The following is an 18302-nucleotide window of genomic DNA, read 5'->3' on the forward strand; positions in this document are numbered from 1 at the left end:
GGCGTCGAAAAATAAGAAAGAAAAAGAGTGACTTATAAAACTTTAAAAACACTCGACTAACCCAACCTTATTACTATCACTAATTTAAAATTAAAATTGCAAATTGAGATTACTAATTGGAGTGATAATTGATACATAGGTAAAAGGCATCGAAAAATAAAAATAAGAAAGTAGCGCGTTGAAACTTAAAAAAGAACTAAAAAGTAAAAATAAAAATAAAAGTTGCGTCTAAAAATATTAAAGCTTACAAGTAAAACTATATTCCAAATGGCAATGACTTAAAAAGGAACTAAAACTTAAAAAGGCGTCGTAAAATACTAGAGCACCTAAATCTTAGTCTAAAGAAAAAGCACTTAAGGGATTTTACGGCAAAGCCTAAAAATCTATAAATAAAAATAAGCTACGGCAAAATACTAGACTTAAAACTAGCTACGAGCGAAAAATACAAAAAATTATGCTAAAACGAATAAAAAGGGACAAAATATAAAAATATACTAAAAGTTGCAAAAAGTACAATTTTTATAAAAATATTATTTTTATATTATTTATTTTATAAAACTATTAATTTTATAAATTAATTAAACTAATTAAACTAAATAATACAAATAATAAATAAATTAAACTAAATAATATAATATAAATAACCTAATTAGGGTTAAAGTAAAAATAATATAATTAAACTCCGTAATTAATGCTGATTAGGGTTCTGGTCGTGTCAGACAGGGAGGCTCCGCGAGTCACGGTTCCACCTGTCAACAAACTCCGCGAGTCGCGGGGTTTGAAATTTCAGATAAGGTGGTTTCGTTTGACAGGTTTCGTAATTATTTTTTTTTGTTTTTTTTTTTGTTTTTTAATTTAATTAATATATTTATATAAATTTAATAAAACTTATATTTTAAAAACTAAAATAAAAATAGAAATATTTTATAATTTTATAAATAAAAATCTTAAAACTAGATTTATATATATATATATATATATATATATTTTTCGGGTTTTTTTTTATGTTTTAAATAAACTCAAAATATTTAAATAAGACTTATATTTTTATAAAATAAAAATAAAGAAACTTTATAAAACTTAAAAATTTAACAAACTCTTAAAAATATCTATATTTTTATTTTCTTTTTATGTTTTCGAATATTTAAAACGTATTTTTACAAAAGTGTATGTTTTATAAAAGTAAACTAATTTTTTTTTTATATAGCGTTGCGCTTCCGGCTTTTAAGCTAGATTTTAAAATCCCCGGCAGCGGCGCCAAAAATACTTGATGATATGCGAGGCGTATATGAAATAGCTTTATTTTTGATAGGAAATACTATTAAATACGATACAATTTTACACAAGATATTTATTTATTTATAGAATGGATATGCTTAAACCTTGCTACAACACTTATAGGCAGTGTACCTAATCGTACAGTAGTGTAGTTTTTAGTAAGTCCGGTTCGTTCCACAGGGAAAAATCTTTAAACAAATCTTAACCCTATATTAGTTTTAATTTATAAAAATACAAATATATATATAAGTAATATTATTATTATAAAGGGGGGTTTTTACCGTTTAATGACCGGTTTGTCGATTTTAAAAACTTTAGTCGCAGTTAAAACCTAATGTAAAATATTAAAAATAAATATAACTTAATTTAAAGCATAAAGTAAATAACGATAAGGAAATTGCGATAAATAAAAGTGCGATAAAATAAAATTGCGATAATTAAAAAGTACGATAATTAAAAGTGCAATTAAATACAATAACAATAAATAAAATTGCGATAATTAGAAGTGCAATTAAATATAAAATAAAGGAAATTAAATATGAAATAAAATAATTATGCTTATTTAAACTTCCGTAATCATGATGTTTGACGTGTTGATTTTAGTTTTATGCCCATGGGTTAATTGTCCTTTGTCCTGGATTATTCAATATGTCCGTCTGGTTTTTGTCCATAACAGTCCATCAGTCATAAATATAAAGTGCGAGTATCCTCGTCAAATTATCCTTATACCCGAAGTTAAATATTCCAACCAATTGGGGACTTAAACTATAACAAGGTTTTAATACTTTGTTTAATAATTACATCAGATTATCGACTGCGTGTAACCCAAGGTTTTAATACTTTGTTATCAATTATGCCAAGTGTCCTTGTACATAATTTCACCCCTGTTTTAATAATTCTAGTGACTATTAATCCATTCCCGTGTCCAGTTAAATGAACGATTATTCGTACATATAAATATCCCGCCCATCGTGTCCGAATGAGTGTATATGGTTATTTATAGGGACGTCCAATTGTAAATCTTTATATTAAAATTAACAAACTATCATTTAGTTAAACAAATATAAAGCCCATTAATAGCCCATAGTCTAATTTCCACAAGTGTCGTTCTTTTGTCCAAACCCTAATTATGGTACAAAGCCCAATTACCCAATTTTAGTAATTAGCCCAACATCATGATTACTTCGATTTAAATAAGCATAATAATAACTTAGCTACGAGACATTAAATTAAAAAGGTTGAACAGAACTTACAATGATTAAAAATAGCGTAGCGTTACACGGACAGAATTTCGACTTATACCCTTACAATATGCGCTAACATACCCTTATTATTAGAAATTAAAATAAAAATAAAAATTAATATATATATATATATATATATATATATATATATATATACGTTGATAGAGAGATTGATAAAAGGATATGTTTTACGTTCAGAATGCGCGAGCTTTTATAGGCATTTTTGTAATTTGGGGCTCCGCGAGTCGCAGCATATTTCCCCTTCAAACTCCGCGAGTCGCGGAGTTTGCTTTTACAGCTCATCCCTTTTTGGATCTTCTTTGCCGACGGTTTTAATATATAAATATAATATATATAATTTATATAATTAATTATATATTATATTATATTTATATACATAGTTAACTTGTAATTTTTAGTCCGTTGCGTCGAGCGTTGAGAGTTGACTCTGGTCCCGGTTCCGGATTTTCGAACGTCCTTGCGTACAATTTAATATCTTGTACTTTGCGTTTTGAATCTTGTACTCTTGTAATTTTTAGAAGTTTCTCATCAATAATTTGAACCTCTTTGATTTTATTTTGTAATTTTGAGCTTTTTGGTCGTTTGCGTCTTCAATTCGTCGAATCTATCTTTTGTCTTCACCTTTTATTATTTAACCGAATATCACTTGTAAATAGGACAATTGCAACTAAAAGCTTGTCTTTCTTGATGAATAATGCTATGAAATATATGTTCATTTTTATCATTATCAGTGATATTGGTAAGTTCAAACTCCGAATTACATTTGTTAGATTTGATATTCAAGTTAGGGTTTGAGTTTGATTTGTTGTGAAACCCTCTTAGATGATGAAATGGGTTTATGGTGACTAGTTATTCTTGTCACTTGGCTGGTTTTGGGTTGGTTGACGATTTGGCCTTGATTATGCTTTAATCTTGAGTTTAATCACTGGGTTTAGTGATTATGGAAGTGTTGGAACCACTTTAGTTGAATTTGGGTTGACTAATTTTGACTAGAGTCAAAATTAGGGTTTGGTGATGATTATGACCCAATTATCGATCTAATAAGGTTTATAAACTTAAAATAGATTAAGTTGAAGTATAAAACCGAGTTAAATATGTTTTGGTGTCAAAACTCGCTAACGGCGCGATGTTGACTCCTTTGGGTCAAAATTAGGGTTTAAGTGTCATTATGGGCAAGATAGTTGTTTAACACCTATGATTGGGTTTAATTGGCGTATTAGGACCATTCTCACTTGTGTTAGTGATTATTGGTTAATTAGGGCGCGATTGGTGCTTGGAATTGCATTTGGGTCGAAATTCCACTAGTTGTCAATTTGGGTTGATTTGTATATCCACCCTAATTGTGTTACTTGTTATGTGATAAATGGAATAGGTACATTCCATCGGCGATTGCGGATTATTCAGTGGCATTCTTCAAGGCGACAAGGTGAGTGTTAATATCCTATGTGCATATGTATGTGTAGGATGGGTGCGGGTCGGGTGAAGTGGTTCTCGGTCATAGAGCTCACTTCATATATAGGTGGATTGATGGACTTGTGTATAGGTCTAATTGGCACGGTTGTGCATTTTGGTTGACCTCCTTTGACGAGGTGCACACTTTGTTTGTACGTTATCACATGGGCGGGTGATGTGGATTATATAACCCCAATGGCGAAGGGTTAATATTGTGAGTGGAATAATTATGCATTCATGTTTATGGCGTATTTGTTTGTGGATGTTATGGTAGCATCGAGTGTGAACCACGAGCCGGTAGCACTATAAAAATAGATGTGAACCACGAGCCGGTAGCATCGAGTGTGAACTACGAGCCGGTAGCACTATAAAAATAGATGTGAACCACGAGCTGGTAGCATCGAGTGTGAACCACGAGCCGGTAGCACTATAAAAATAGATGTGAACCACGAGCTGGTAGCATCGAGTGTGAACCACGAGCCAGTAGCACTATAAAACGAGGCGTGAACTATGAGCCGGTAGCGTCGAAGTGTGTACCACGAGCCAGTAGCACTATAAAAGAGTATGACTCAAATACGTATGGTGTGAACTACGAGCCGGTAGCACCATAGCGTTATGGTTAACCATATTGTGTTTGTGACTGTTTAGCATGTTAAATATTGTATACGTATAATGTTGTATTGTCATGATGTAGCTAACCCTCTGGGTGTAGCTTATTGGCATTTGTTCACATTGTCGTTGGTGAACTTACTCATTGTTGATGTTGTTAGCTTGTTGCTTAGTGATCGTACGGTATGCTTAGATTAGCTTGCCTTTATGCTTGGATGCTTTGGTATGCGGTATTTGTTTATTTATGTAGCGTGTCCATTTTATGCATATATATGTATGTAGCATATTCTCACTCACTAAGCGTTAGCTTACCCTCTCGTTGTTGACATTTTTATAGATTGCATGGACGCGGCAGCTCGGGTAAGTGCGGGGACTAGTGGACTTGCGTAGTTGCTTTAGAGGCATGCTTTTGGATTCAATTAGGATTGGGTAGCGTATCCCCAATCACCATGCTCGGCTTTATTTTGTATTAAAAATCATGTGGTTGAAAACTTGTATTTTGTACGAAAGTCGTAAAACGGCCGATGTCGGCCCAGTCTCGTAAAACTTATTTTATGAATGGAACGTGTTAGTTTTTCATATATGAATATGTTGCGAAAAGCGTTTTGTCTAAATACGTCGATGTATGAGACTGGGCCGTGGTTTCACTTCATAAGCGTTTTGTCTAAACATTTTCATGTTTTTGACTTTTTGGGACAGCAGCCTGTCCAGGACTTTTTGCGCGCCGCGCAGAAGGTTGGCGCGCCGCGCCAATAGCTGTGCAATAAAAATAATTTTTTTTTGTTATACTTTAAGCAGGTTCGAACGTGGTTTGGTTTGGGTTGTTACAAGTGGTATCAGAGCATGGTCTAAGGGATTTAGGTGACTTGAGATAGGTGCCTAGACTTAGACTTTTGTGTGTGCTTAATTTGTTGCGGGACTTGTAGGATTACGGGTCGAAATGGGTTATAGTTAGTGCCTTGTTTGTAGGAGGACTAACGTTTATATTAATATGTGGATATTATTAATATGTGATTGCGTTGTGTTTTGTTTATGTTTGCGTTTGTATATATCATCGAGCGAGGAGGTCGTTGTACTAACGAGCCAATATGGCGTGTATGCGTAATATGGACTTGCAAACCTTATTACGGGTGTAAATCGTGTCTAGCAAGTGATGTACGATGAGTGTTTAGCAAGATGGGGCGGTGTTGTGTGTGTGCTTTATACGTTCGTGATCTAATCGCTTTTGTATTCCTTAGAATGGCGACGGGAAACGGGATCGAGACGAACGACGTGGAGTTTAACGCTAGAGTTGCGACCGCCGTTGCGGAGCAAATGAGTGCGTTTCGGGAAGAAATGGATAGGAAGTATTCCGAATCTCAGAGTAGTGGTGAAATGGAGCGTTGTCTTAAGAGCTTCATGAGGACTAAACCCCCGATGTATGATTGGAAACCGGATCCTTTAGTGAGCACAACTTGGATCTCGGCTGTCGAAGGGTGTTTTCGCACTATTGAATGCCCTCCCGAGAAGAAGACGAGACTCGCTACTAGTTTGTTGCGGGGTAGGGCGAAGGATTGGTTGGATGGTAAGATTGACCTTGTCGGTGGTGAAACGTTTATGGTGTTATCGTGGGACGAGTTTAAGAAGGAATTCTTCGAGGAGTTCCGAACTTCAGTCGATTCGTCGGAAATGCTAATGAGTTGCAAAATTTGCAACAAGGTTCTATGGACTTGAATACTCTCAAGACGACCTTTATGGCGAAGGCTCGTTTTTGCCCGAAGTATTTGGGGAATGATCATTTGTTGATGCAAGATTTCTATCGAACCTTGAATGATGACTTGAAGAGAAAGATTAGCAGAGTTCAGGCGAAATCGTTTGCGGAGATATTTGCCTCGGCTAGAGGTTTCGAGTCGTATTCGCGATCGAAGGTTGGTGAACCTTCAAGTGAGAGAAGGGTTGTTTCTTATGGTGCTCCAAGTAAGAGGACTAAGGGTCCAAGTGCGAGCATGGGTGGTACACGGACGGGTATATCGGATGGTGTGAGGGGTCACAAGTCTTGGAAATGTTCGGTGCCAAAGGGTGATGGCATGGTGTGCTTCGTTTGCCAAGAGGAAGGACATCGTAAGTCGGAATGTCCCGAGTTAGCGGGAACGGGTGCGACAAGGAGACGTTAAGGTACGTTTCATTTTAATAAATATGTCCTTTGATTATTTATTATGTGCCGTTGAGTTTGAGTTGGTTAAATTCATGGTGTTGTGCATGTTATTGATATGGGTGACGTTCCTAATGGAAGTACCCTATGGTGACGTTTTGATTGCTGGGCGAAGGGCGTAAGACTTGGCGTAACCAAGCATTCCTTAGTATTTGGGAAATGTTTCTACCAAGCCATGGAAATGAGTTTTGGTGTTCGGATGTTAGAGCGTGTTCGCTCTCGTGTTGAAGTTGATGAACCATGAGGTTCGACGGGTGGGATGAAACCCGAGAAATTGAGTGTTTTGGATCTTGATGTATGTTAGTAAAGGAGTCTACGTAACGCGACACTAGGTGCATCTTTTATACCTACTAGCGTGGTGTTCGACTCCGATTATGTTGCGATTACATTGTACTTAGGGTACCGAAGTGAAACCCTTAGTTACATGAGTGACTGGGTGAAGTTTGACAAGCTATAGCAATTGGATGATTGCGAGAGTAGAGCTGTGTAATTTGCGGTACACTTTTCGTTCGAAGTGTTAAGGATTGGTTGAAATCCTTTATGTGCCGAATATTGGAGCGAGATGTAGTGATGGGTCGTGTGAACCCAATTGTTGGTAAAGTCTACCTTTGGTAGCATTGTACAGGTGTACGAGATGCGGTTATGGAACGTAATTCCAAGTGGGGGAGTTACACTCCCGCAAGAGGAGGTTTTAGTGTGAGATTTCGGACAATGCTTATGGTAGATCCGAAATTTGTATCGGGACCTAGATTTGGTCGATTTGTGGTGGAGTATAATTTCGGTAAAATTGTACCTATGATTTTGGATTTGAATTATCACCAAGGTGGTAATGTGGTAAATCTCGTTGAGAGATAATGGACGGGTATGGCAAGCAAGGTGGAATCCCTCAGTTAAGGGATGTGCGTGGTGGATTCTCTTATAGAGAATTATTGTTTTGTGCCTATGTTCGATATAGGTGGTTCTTGCTCGATTGTGTGGATGGTTAGTGGTATCCGTAGGGTTCAATATAGTGTAGCAGAGCGCGATGTTGCACTACTCGTTGTTTGAGGCCAAAAGTGCATATGTGATTGATGAAGCATGACCTTCGGGGTCCGCTGACTTCATCATGAGATCGTTGATTGGTGAAGCATGACTTTCGGGGTCCGCTGACTTCATCATGAGATCGTTGATTGGTGAAGCATGACCTTCGGGGTCCGCTGACTTCATCATGGGAGTATGTGATTGGTGAAGCATGACCGTTCGGGCTCCGCTGACTTCATCATGGGAGTAGTGATATATCGGTGAAGCATGACCATTGACGTGGTCTGCTGACTTCATCCGGTGTTGAGTGATCTATCGGTTGTTTTATACACCGATGGGGGGGTCGTAAGGACCGTGTGGTGTGATCTATCGGTTGTTTTATACACTAATGGTGGGATCGTGAGGACCGTGTTGTGTGATTAGTGATGCGATAGCCGTGTTTCGCTCACATGTTGTTACGGGTGTGACAATAGTCGATTTTGTACACCTTAGGATTAGCGTTGCCATAGTCATTTTGGGCGCTTTTAGTTTTAGCCGTTGCTTATGATGTTAGGACAGTGGCGTATTGGTTGTATTGCGCACTACAAAGGATGTTTAGTGGTAAGTGTAATCCGTAAGGATTCATGTGGTTCGATCCTCAACGTTCGGATTGTTGACTTTAGGTTGAGACATAGTCGCTTTTAGCGTTGTCCTTGGTAAAGGTACGCTAAGGAATTGATATCTAGGTACGAGATTGGTTGAGTTTTTCCCGATATGGGGAAAAGAGCAGGTTTTAGTGCTCGGATAGTGGTTTTGATAAATCGCGGGTGACGATTTTAGTTGTTAAAGGTGATTCATTAGAAAGAATTGTCTAGGAAAGTTCAGATTGGAACTTAGGATTGAGGGCCGTTGAGTAGTTCCGGATTGGTTAAGTGGAGAAGATCACGAGGACGTGATCGAGTTTAAGTGGGGGAGAGTTGTAAGACCCAAATATTTATTGTACATAATGTATTTATGGTGTACGATGCGTGTATGAAGTGTAGAAGCATGTACGTGTTGCTTGCTCGAATGTCGATGGAAACTGGATGTTGTCTGAAGTGACAAGGTGTGTACGTATCTTTTCAACCCCAAATAAAGTTTGAGTTGATATTTCAAAGCCTTACCATTGGAAATAAAATCTTATTACGTTTCCAACGATATTTGATTCATCAAAAACGGAGCTACGGTCAAAAAGTTATGGCCAAAACAAGAAACTGAAAACTGACCTGAAGGTTGGAGCGGCGCTCTACCTTATGGAGCGGCGCTCCGATCCCATCTGATGCAATTTTCAGCTTTTTTAAAAGGTTTAAATGAGGGGTGCTTTGGTCTTTTCATTTAGGGTCGGTTTAGGGTCACCAAAACTGATCTAGAACTCCATTGGAGCTCATTTCTCACCCACACAAACACTCTCATCCATATCTAGAGAGAGAGGAAGGGTTCTAGAGTGAGAGAGCTTGAATTGGAGAAGAAGGAGTTGGATTCTCACCAAAGCTTGGGTTTTAAAGTTGTTCTACTCGTCAATGGCATCATTTTGGTGGTTGATTGTGACGATCGCTCCAAATCCATATGGACGAACACATCATTCATCGGCATCATTTTGGTGGTATTGGTAAGTTCAAACTCCGAATTACATTTGTTAGATTTGATATTCAAGTTAGGGTTTGAGTTTGATTTGTTGTGAAACCCTCTTAGATGATGAAATGGGTTTATGGTGACTAGTTATTCTTGTCACTTGGCGGGTTTTGGGTTGGTTGGCGATTTGGCCTTGATTAGGCTTTAATCTTGAGTTTAATCACTAGGTTTAGTGATTATGGAAGTGTTGGAACCACTTTAGGTGAATTTGAGTTGACTAATTTTGACTAGAGTCAAAATTAGGGTTTGGTGATGATTATGACCCAATTCTCGATCTAATAAGGTTTATAAACTTAAAATGGATTAAGTTGAAGTATAAAACCAAGTTAAATATGTTTTGGTGTCAAAACTCGCTAACGACGCGATGTTGACTCCTTTGAGTCAAAATTAGGGTTTAAGTGTCATTATGGGCAAGATAAATGTTTAACACCTATGATTGGGTTTAATTGGCGTATTAGGACCATTCTCACTTGTGTTAGTGATTATTGGTTAATTTGGGCGTGATTGGTGCTTGGAAGTGCATTTGGGTCGAAATTGCACTAGTTGTCAATTTGGGTTGATTTGTATATCCACCCTAATTGTGTTACTTGTTATGTGAAAAATGGAATAGGTACATTCCATTGCCGATTGTGGATTATTCGGTGGCATTCTTCAAGGCGACAAGGTGAGTGTTAATATCCTATGTGCATATGTATGTGTAGGATGGGTGCGGGTCGGGTGAAGTGGTTCTCGGTCATAGAGCTCACTTCACATATAGGTGGATTGATGGACTTGTGTATAGGTCCAATTGGCACGGTTGTGCATTTTGGTTGACCACCTTTGACGAGGTGCACACTTTGTGTGTACGTTATCACATGGGCGGGTGATGTGGATTATATAACCCCAATGGCGAAGGGTTAATATTGTGAGTGGAATAATTATACGTTCATGTTTATGGCGTATTTGTTTGTGGATGTTATGGTAGCATCGAGTGTGAACCACGAGCCGGTAGCACTATAAAAATAGATGTGAACCACAAGCCGGTAGCATCGAGTGTGAACCACGAGCCGGTAGCACTATAAAAATAGATGTGAACCACGAGCCGGTAGCATCGAGTGTGAACCACGAGCCGGTAGCACTATAAAAATAGATGTGAACCACGAGCTGGTAGCATCGAGTGTGAACCACGAGCCGGTAGCACTATAAAACGAGGCGTGAACCACGAGCCGGTAGCGCCGAAGTGTGTACCACGAGCCAGTAGCACTATAAAAGAGTATGACTCAAATACGTATGGTGTGAACCACGAGCCGGTAGCACCATAGCGTTACGGTTAACCATATTGTGTTTGTGACTGTTTAGCATGTTAAATATTGTATACGTATAATGTTGTATTGTCGTGATGTAGCTAACCCTCCGGGTGTAGCTTATTGGCATTTGTTCACATTGTCATTGGTGAACTTACTCATTGTTGATGTTGTTAGCTTGTTGCTTAGTGATCGTACGGTATGCTTAGATTAGCTTGCCTTTATGCTTGGATGCTTCGGTATGCGGTATTTGTTTATTTATGTAGCGTGTCCATTTTATGCATATATATGTATGTAGTATATTCTCACTCACTAAGCGTTAGCTTCCCCTCTCGTTGTTGACATTTTTATAGATTGCATGGACGCGGCGGCTCGGGTAAGTGCGGGGACTAGTGGACTTACGTAGTTGCTTTAGAGGCATGCTTTTGGATTCGATTAGGATTGGGTAGCGTATCCCCAATCGCCATGCTCGGCTTTATTTTGTATTAAAAATCATGTGGTTGAAAACTTGTATTTTGTACGAAAGTCGTAAAACGGCCGATGTGGGCCCAGTCTCGTAAAACTTATTTTATGAATGGAACGTGTTAGTTTTTCATATATGAATATGTTGTGAAAAGCGTTTTGTCTAAATACATCGGAAAGTGGTCAAACATTTTCATGTTTTTGACTTTTTGGGGCAGCAGCATGTCCAGGCCTTTTTGCGCGCCGCGCAGAAGGTTGGCGCGCCGCGCCAATAGCTGTGCAACAAATATATATTTTTTTTTGTGATACTTTAAGCGGGTTCGAATGTGGTTTGGTTTGGGTTGTTACAACGGTGGTCTTAGCAAACCAGGTCTTGCATTAGTGTGTCTAACTGATAGTTGTTTAGATGCATTAGTGAGTCTAGACTTCGACCATGTCTGCATGTCAAAAGTTTTACTTATCATTTTGTGTCAAAAATTACCTGCTTATCATTCTTAGTCTAGACACGTTTTACTGCATTGATTGCATGAATAGTGTATAGACAAAATTCATATCTTAACGTATCTGCTAATCCATATCTTAGCATATCTGTTACTATTACCTTTGCCTGACAGTTTTCGAAATTTTCTCCGTGATCTACGAAATCTTTATGCTATGTATAAGTATTCTATGTAGTTAGAATACCATATAATATCCGAAAATCATTTCATATCAAAAAATCCTTTATTCAATCGTACGAAATGGAACTCACCACTAGATCAAGTTCTTCGAAAATCGACAGCTATTCCGATATGGGGTTTCACTCGAGCTCCGAAAGCAGTGTGACCGGAATGGATCAACCAATTTGCCATCATCAATTCTGGATGAATTGGGGATAGGTTCGTAGTCTACTTAATCATTGGAGACAAGAAGAAGGCGATCCCTTCGATCCACCACATTCCCCTCTTGGCGAAGAACCTGAAGCACTTACCGGCGAATCTGTTCGTAATATCATTTTCTCTCACATTTCCAGAGTATCTCGCCACGACTATATCATAACTCAGATTCTAAACCTTATTCATCCACTTGTTCCTACCGACAATCATCCCGGAGTAATAGCAGAAGTCAACGAGTTCGTGCCCGAGTTGTAGCCTTGAAAATTATGGTGCAAAACGTACCAGCTTCAGCAACATCACCGGCACCAACAGTACCATCAATAACAGCACCAGTACCATCAACAATTCATGCCTCAACATCTCATTCTGTACCTTGAGTATAATCATCGTTCTACGTATCGTTCTACATCAATTATCTTCGTTCTTCATGGCGATTATGTAATCTCTAAAGTTTTAGAGATTATTCATTCTAGTTCCAACCGAAAATCAAATTAGATTAATATTATATTAACTCATTAAATCCATGATTGCATCTGAAGAAAATATATATGTAAGTATATTTTCATAAAGATTGTAATTAAAAAAAAATTTCCTACAAACTGTTAATGGTGAAAATATTTTAACGGGTAGGTAATACCGAGGAATATTTAGATTTCACATTAATAAGTTACACTGTACATTCTGCCAATCTGATCCAATAGTCATTTATTATCCTACTTACATCCACAGATATATGAATCCGTTCACTACAGAATAACTATTTTCATTCAATTTCATATTTGGATTTTTACTTAGCAGAATCCAACAAGTGGCATAATGAAGAAAACATTGGACAAAATAAAACTTGTTAGAAATAAACAAATTAACTATGAGAAATTTTGTTAAGAATCCACGCTAACAAAATCCTAGCTAACTGTTCCTAGCTAACTACTAATTCCTTATTACATTTTAATTATCGCAATTTATTTATCGTAATTATAATTCTCGCAATTTTATTTATCGTAATTTAATTTCTGTTATTTATTTTACACACTTTATTTATCGTCATTTAAATACTGTTATTTACGTATTTTAAATATCGGGACACGTATACAAGGTTTTGACATATATCATATCGACGCATCTATATATATTATTTGGAAAACCATAGACACTCTATATGCAGTAATGCTCGAGTTAGCTATACAGGGTTGAGGTTGATTCTCAAATAATATTTATACTTTGAGTTGTGATCGAGTCTGAGACATGTATATAACGGGTAACGACTTGTATTAATTAATTCGAATATTATATATTAAACTATATATGAATTATTGAATTACTAACTGTGGACTACCAATATTGGACAATTAAAATGAATTAAAATATTGACTATAACATATGAAACTAAACATTTCTTCAAGTTTGCCACTTGATTCCATCTTAAACCTCATTTGTATCTTAACGATTACAATCTGCGTTCAAACCTTTCATGATTCTTGAAAACACCTCAATCGAGAGAATGAACCAACCGCACTTCATCTACGGAAGAAAAGATTGATGCATATAGTTATGCACCTGAAAACACTCGGAACCTGAGTAAACGTTTAACACGTATCTTTGCTAGCTCCTTTGGCGTTGTTATTTCTGAAAATAACTTTGCAATCCCTTTCCAAAGTAGCCAATTTTGTCACAGCTCCAACAAGTTAACTTGGACTTTTCAATCGTACTAGTCTTATTATAACCTTGATGTATACGATTGTCCTTTCGTCATCATTACTGGAGAACCGTTTATATATCACCACATTATCAGTAAACTTACCAGCAACTTCATTACTCATTGGCTTAAGTCTCTCCGAAGAATTTTTATACTTATTCATTAAAACCCTATCGTATACTCATCCGCATCTTGTAATGAGAATTACCATACCAATTACTGAGAATTATCAATCAGTATTTTGAATCTTGCAGCATTACTACGTCAACAGTTATATGTATACATGTAACATCTATCTCTTAAAATTTTGATCTTCCATTCTGAAATTCTAAAAAGCACCCAGTCTACGAATCAATACTCGAAATGTTGAAAAAGCTGAATGAAGCAGCAAAAACTCTAAACGACCTTAACAGCCAAAAGTTTGATGATAAAGAATAGTGTGTTGGCAAAGCTCAGAAAAAGAGAAGGTTTGGAACTGAAAAACGGAGTAAGCAAACCATGAAGGAGGCTGTGAACAATTCACAAGGACTAAACCTACCTTCAAAGAATCCAAATGATTCAGTGTCTGCTGAAGTTATTAACGAATACCTTGCTCCTGACTCTAAACCTTTACGGACAAATCTTCTTCATCATCTTTCGATATTAGAAATTCTAAGATATTATTGTATCTTTCATTATAAATATCTTCGATATTCTGAAGATATTTTCATAACTATTCTTATCTGAAATTATTTATCTCTTCGCGATATTAGTGATACATCAGAAAGGAAACTGTTTTAGTTTCTAAATTCTGAAAAATTCGAACTTAAAATATGAATATTTTTGAAGTAGTGTTGGATATTGATGCATGAGTTAGTATAATATAATGACACTTGATCAACGTGATTATATTACAGTAAGTCATGCTGAGTTTATAATGGAACGTGATGATTTACATATCCTAGCGTCATCATGTGCCATATTACACGACTCTTACATTCTATCTAATCTCCAAAATATCAAGAATGTATCTTCCTGATATTTCTATCTTTTCTCGTGACTTCTGGGAATTTGACAAGTCAGATCGAGCTATCACAATTTCTTTCCTAGAACATTAGCCATGTTCATTCAAAACTCCATACCTACGAATTCTATACCATTATTCGTTTGACTTAAAGTCGGGAAGAGAAAACAAAAGGATGGAACTCCAAAATATAAAGGAAACAAAGAGAGTGGATTTATAGTGAAGTATTCAACAGAGTAATCGAAGCAGATTATTGCATCTAATCAAAGAGGATCCTAATTTCCTTAATTACCGAAGAACCAAATCTTATTACGGAGATTTCCTCTAAATTCCTTGATTTCCGGAAATCAACCGTGACTACGTCACCGGTTAAGACGAACTTGCATTTATTCATTTCACTCTTTTGTGATAACTTCACTCATACGCTTTGTATAATCGAATTGTTTTATCCATATTACTCAATGATGATAAAACTCTATTTATCAACTCATATTCGCCATGAAAACATTTTTATTGTTAGCCATGATCACCTCACTCAAATTTCGGGACGAAATTTCTTTAACGGGTAGGTACTGTGACGACTCGGAAATTTCTGACCAAATTTAAACTTAATCTTTATATGTTTTTGACACAATAAGCAAAGTCTGTAATGTTGAGTCTCAAAATTTTTGAACTGTTTACACGTATTCATTTAACCTTGATCATGTCCAACGATTCACGAACCATTTTATCGTAAATAGAAATGTATATATAAATAACTATACATGTAAATAAATTATATATTATAAATATATTAATGAACTATTATGTGATTTAGAAAGAATACTTAAGCTTATTATTTAAAACTGTTTATTCAAATATAGAGAGTAGGTTGAATATACATAATTTGTCAACGATTAACAAAGTATTAATTGAATAAGGTTATACTTTGAGTTTAATTGTTTTAATGTATATAATTAATACATTCATCTAAGTAATAAAAATAGATATGTAAAACATAATTATATATAGTAATTTGAATATGTATATGATGTATAAACATAAATGTTATTATATGTATATCGATAAAATGTATAAATATTAAATATATGTTATTATATAAGTATTAAATAATACATAATATGTAATATTAATATATCAAAATATAAATGCTATACTAATACTATTATTATTACTTTCACTATTATCATTAAATATTAATATTAATATTAATATATGTATTATTAATATTATTATAATATATAATATATAGATATAAAAATTTAAAACATGTAAGTTTGTTATATCATTATTATTATTAGTATTATTATTAGATATTATTACTACCATTTATCATTAAGGATCATTATTATTAAAATTTATTATTTTTATTATTATTAAGATACAAGTTATTATTATTATCATTAATATTATTATTAGTATTATTTTGATATTTTTATTATTAATATTATTATTAATATAATTATTAATATAATTATTTATTATTAATATTAATTAAATATAAAATAAATAAAATAAAAAGACATAAATTACGCGGAATCAATTGTCAGTATTCATTTTTTTTTTGCCTTTCTATTTGGCTCGTGATCTTGCTGTCATCTATCAATAACCCTAGAAACAATATTGATCAATTATTACTTCTGTATGAATCATTCAATCACAATTTGTATATCTCATCTAATGCTATGCGTTCGTTCTTTATTTATTTTTATTTTTTTCTTTCTTTCTCTTCTTCAAACCCATTAAACCTTTGATCTGATTCGAAACTAATTGAAGGAAAGTGGAAATGCAGAAACATTCTAATTCATTACTTGAAACTTTCTTCAAAGTTACAAAAGCTAATTCGAAGAAACAATCAAGAATTTCGAGGTCAAAGTTTTAAAAACAAAAAGGCAAACGATTTTCTATGAACGAATTCGAGTAATATGTTACGATTCTGATGCAATTGATGATTCTCGTATATTCCATTGATGATTTGGAAGATAATTTATGAAGGTTTCGAAGTCTAAAAACGTTTCAATATTGAAATCATTTTTCTTTTTGTTGTGTTCATCGTCGCTGCTCAGCAGCATTTTGTTTATATATATTTTCTTCTTTTCTTTTTTAATTTCATTTTAATACTAGTTAAATGTTTTTAAATCTATTTTTTTTTTATCCTAACACTAATTAGTAAACATTTTTTTTAAGTTAATTCATGGATTCGTTTGATTTTTATTGGAGAAGAAGTGGAAGAAACGGAAAAAGAAACAGGTTATAAATTTATCATTTGGGTTTAGTTTCAATGGTTATGAGGGTGTTGAGGTATACGAGAGGTCTCGGGTTCGAGCCCTGCGGGCAGCAACTATTTTTTTAAAGGCCGTATGAGGTAGTTTTTAATGTCAAAAATCTTTATTATTATTATTATTATTATTATTATTATTATTATTATTATTATTATTATTATTATTATTATTATTATTATTATTATTATTATTATTATTATTATTATTATTATTATTATTATTATTATAATTATTATTATTGTTATTAGTATTAATATTATAGTTATTAACATTATTATTACTAATATAAGTGTTATGATAAAATTCTCATTTATTATGATTATAAATACAAGTATGAAAATTATTATTATTATCACTAATAGTTGTATTATTATTATTATTATGATTATGATTAGGATTATTATTATTATTATTATTATTATTATTATTATTATTATTATTATTATTATTATTATTATTATTATTATTATTATTATTATTATTATTATTATTATTATTATTATTATTATTATTATTATTATGAAAATAATACAAGTTATCATTAATCTCATTAATATTAGTATTAGTATCACTTTTGTAACTATTAGTATTATTATTATTATTATTATTATTATTATTATTATTATTATTATTATTATTATTGTTATTATTATTATTATTATTATTATTATTATTATTATTATTATTAAACAAATGTATCATTATTAACAATATCATTATCATTATTAATATTATCATTTTTAATAAAGTTATTATTATTATTATTATTAGTAAATCATTAATATCATAACTATCATAAACAGTAAAATTAATATTTTTACAAGTATTATTATTAATATAATTGTTATTATCACTAATAGAGTTATTATTAACATAAGTATATTATTAATGTTATTATCATTATTTTTACTAATATTAACTTAGTATAATTAGAACTACTTTTTGATAAATAAATGAAATACATAAATATATATATTTAACACATATAACATAACAAAATTTAATACTTTTATTATATACATAATGAACATATAAAACATATATATATTATTAACATAAAAATGATATAACTAATACATTTATATATATATATATATATATATATATATATATATATATATATATATATATATATATATATATATATATATATATATATATATATATATATATATATATATATATATATATATATATATATATATATATATATATATATATATATATATGTGTGTG

Source organism: Rutidosis leptorrhynchoides, chromosome 6 (assembly GCF_046630445.1).
Source record: "Rutidosis leptorrhynchoides isolate AG116_Rl617_1_P2 chromosome 6, CSIRO_AGI_Rlap_v1, whole genome shotgun sequence".
Taxonomy (NCBI): Eukaryota; Viridiplantae; Streptophyta; class Magnoliopsida; order Asterales; family Asteraceae; genus Rutidosis; species Rutidosis leptorrhynchoides.